This window comes from Alligator sinensis, unplaced genomic scaffold (genome assembly GCF_000455745.1).
Source record: "Alligator sinensis unplaced genomic scaffold, ASM45574v1 scaffold1414_1, whole genome shotgun sequence".
In the NCBI taxonomy this organism is placed as follows: domain Eukaryota; kingdom Metazoa; phylum Chordata; order Crocodylia; family Alligatoridae; genus Alligator; species Alligator sinensis.
This window is the reverse complement of record NW_005843240.1, coordinates 76,724-80,329: the sequence shown is the minus strand read 5'-3', so window position 1 is coordinate 80,329 and position 3,606 is coordinate 76,724. Positions and strand designations below refer to the sequence as shown.

At 47.2% G+C, this 3,606-nt stretch overlaps 1 protein-coding gene across 1 annotated transcript in view; it reads right to left on the bottom strand.

The window, feature by feature from the left end:
- The window catches only part of LOC102370516 (sodium channel protein type 2 subunit alpha-like), a gene marked incomplete at its 5' end in the record, with an annotated part of 86,768 nt that overhangs the window by 6,442 nt on the left and 76,720 nt on the right, over positions 1 to 3,606 (bottom strand). The window lies entirely within an intron of this gene.

The following is a 3,606-nucleotide window of genomic DNA, read 5'->3' as shown; positions in this document are numbered from 1 at the left end:
ATGCCCGCATCCCATACCCCCCCACCCCTGACCCTGAGTAATGTGCCCCCCGCTCCGGCTGGGCAGCCCCAATCCCTCCCTCTCCCATGTCCCTTCCCTACCCCCTCCCCCAACCCCAACAGACTTACCAGCTGGAGGCAGGTGTGTCAGCTGCCTATTTAGTCTATGACTGAATCACCAACTCTTTTTCCAAAGTGATTCAGATGCTTCAAATTGATTTGATGCTTTTAATTCATCTCCTGATTCAATTTGGATTTGGAGATTCAGTCCCCAAATTGGGTTGAATCTCCCCTGAATTGAATTGGCTACTGAAGCTTTACACAGCCCTAATAAATATATATGAATACAAAAAATTTACCGTACTGATAATCATTCTATCAAAAACCAAAATAGAGGATCTGAGGAATCAGTCACATAGAAGAGGACTATGCCCTAAAAAAAAAAAGGCATATACAAAATTTCTTGGGGGTAACATATCACAGAGAGTATTAAATGCATGTGTATGGGGAACACTGGACAAAGGAAAGTTCCATGCTATAGGACAGCTTTTTCCAAACTGTTTTGCCTCACGGCACACTTACCTAAATAAAAAAGCACTGTGGCCAGCTGGGCGCCAATGGGGAGGGGTGGTGCACAGCCACCCGAATGGCATTTTGGGCTGGAGCCATGCCCCCTGCCTGGCTGGAGCTACACTCCCCATCTATCTGTGTCCGCAGCAGCAGCAGGCGGGGGGTGTGGCTCCAGCCCAAAATGCCATGGCACACCTGGACATGCCTGACAGCATACCGGTATGTCGCAGTTATAGGAATGTTGTGAAATGCTTCTATGAGAACTGTAGTTGCTTAAGATGCATTTTTCATATGTACATTCCACTATTGGTGCATATGGGCCCCAAGCACTTAACTTGGAAGACTTTTGCCCTAGCAGTACCCATGCAGTGAATATGCGCACTCTCTCTCTTCTAATGCTTTGCACCAAAAGCTCATAACGCTTTGCACCAAATTTTCTTGCAGAGACTTGGTGGGATAGCTCACATGACTGGAGCACTGTCATGGATAGGTATATGATTGCTTACAGCTCCAATATGAAACTGGAGATAGGCCTGTTGAAAGTCTCTGGGTTAGGTTCAGAGAGGAAAGCAACAAAGGTGATGTCGTGATGGGGGTCTGCTATAGACCACCAGACTAGGAGGAAGTGGTGGATGAGACTTTCTTCAAACAGCTAGCCAAAGTTTCCATTCACAAGCCCTAGTTCTCATGGGGGACTTCAATCACCCTGACATCTACTGAGAGGGCAATAGAGCAGTGCACAAGCAATCAAGGAAGTTTTTGGAGAGTATTGGGACAACCTCCTGGTACAAGTGCTGGAGCAGTCAACTAGGGGTCATGCTCTTCTTGATCTGCTGTTCACAAATGGAAGAATTGGTGGGGAATGTAATAATAGATGGCAACTTGAGCAGCAGTGACCATGAGATGATTCAGTTTAGGGTCCTATGCAAAGGAAGGTAGAAGAGTAGCATAGTAAGGACCCTGGACTTCAGAGAAGCAGACTTCGACTTGCTCAGGGAGCTCATAGGCAGGATCCTTTGGGAAGCCAGTCTGAGGGGGAGAGGAGTCTTGGAGAGCTGGCTGTACTTTAAAGAAGTCTTACTGAGAGTGCAGGAACAAAGCATCCCAATATGCAGGAAGATTAGCAAGTATGGCAGAAGACCAACCTGGCTTAGCAGAAAGCTAAATCACAAAAAGAAAGCTTATAAGTGGAAACTTGGACAAACAACTAGGGAGGAGTATAAAAGTATTGCTCGGGCATGCGGGGATGAAATCAGAAAAGCCAAAGCGCAATTGAAGTTGCAGCTAGCAAGGGATGTGAAGGGGAGCAAGAAGGTTTTCTACAAGTATTTCAGTAACAAGAGAAAGATCAGGGAAAGTGTGGGTCCCTTACTGAATGGGGGAGGCAACCCAGTGACAGAGAATACAGAAAAGGCTGAAGTACTCAGTGCCTTTTTCACCTCAGTCTTCACAGGTAAGGTCAGCTCCCAGGCTACAACACCTGGCAGCACAGTTTGGAGAGGAGGTGAACTGTGGTGAAAGAATAGGTCGGGGACTATTTAGAAAAGCTGATTATATACAAGCCCATGGGGTTGGATAGGATGCACCCAAGGGTGCTGAGGGATTTTGCTGATGTGACTGCAGAGCCACTGGCCATCATCTTTGAAAACTCATGACAAGTGGGAGAGGTCCCAGATGATCAAAGCAGGGCAAATATAGTGTCCATATTTAAGGAACGGAAAAACAAGGATCCAGGGAACTACAGACCAGTCAGCTTCACCTCAGTCCCTGCAAAAAACCTTGAAGCAGATCCTCAAGGAATCCATTTCTAAGCACAGGAGAAGAAGGTGATTAGGAACAGTCAGCATGAACTCACCAAGGGCAAGTCATGCCTGACCAACCTGACTGCCTTCTACAATGAGATGACTGGCTCTGTGGATGTGGGGAGAACAATGGATGCGATATACCTTGATTTCAGCAAGGGTTTTGATATGGTCTCCCCCAATGTTCTTGCAGTCAGGCTAAGGAAGTACAGGCTGGATGAATGCACTGTAAGGTGGATAGAAAGTTGTCTGGATCATTGGGCTCAGAATGGCTTTATGTCTAGTTAGCAGCTGGTATCAAGTGGACTGATCCAGGGGTCAGTCCTGGGGCCAGTTTTGTTCAGTATCTTCATCAGTGACCTGGAAAATGGCATAGAGTGCACCCTCAGCAAATCTGCAGATGACACCAAACTGGGGGGAGTAGTAGATACACTAGAAGGTAGGGTTAGGATTCAGAGAGACCTAAACAAATTGAAGGATTGGACCAAAAGAAATCTCATGAGGTTCAATAAGGACAAGTGCAACGTCCTTCACTTAGGATAGAACAATCTATCTTTTTTCAGTAAGGGCACACTGCTGGCATATAAATAGCTTATTGTCCACTATAACCCTCAGGTCCTTTTCTACAGAGCTGCTACTTATCCAGTCAGCCCCCAGCCTGTACTGGTGCATGGGATTATTTGGTGGAGAATGCAGGTATTATTCTAGGATTATTAGCGGATTGGTAATTGGGGAGACTGTCTCTCCAGATAGAACCCATGTCCACGGCGGTGGGTGGGCCATAGTCACCCAAGGGGGTGGATTAGGATTTAGACTCGCCCAAGGGGGTGGGCAGACTCAAGGAGGGTCTGGATTTAGTTGTCACCTAAGGGGGTGAGCATATCTCAAGGAAGGGATTTGGTTGTAGAACTGCAGGGGCAGGGGCAGGGGCAGGGTCAGTTGGGAGCGCGAGGGCTCAAGGAAACTGACAGGCTTGAGGCATGTTGAGGAAAATGTCTTTGTTTAGGAAAAAAACCCCTAAGGTTGGAGCAGGAGGCCAAGAAGATAAGTGGGTACGGAGGGAGGAAATTTCCCTTCTCCATAGGGAGATTCTGAAGGCTGGACCCAGCCCATGTAGGGAGGATGTGTGCACCTCAGGCTTTTCCATAGGGGACATTGAATCCCAATTTGAAAGATTTTGCCTTTGTGAAAAACCCTCGGTTCAAAGGCAACACAGTGCCTTGGTCTGGCTGCTA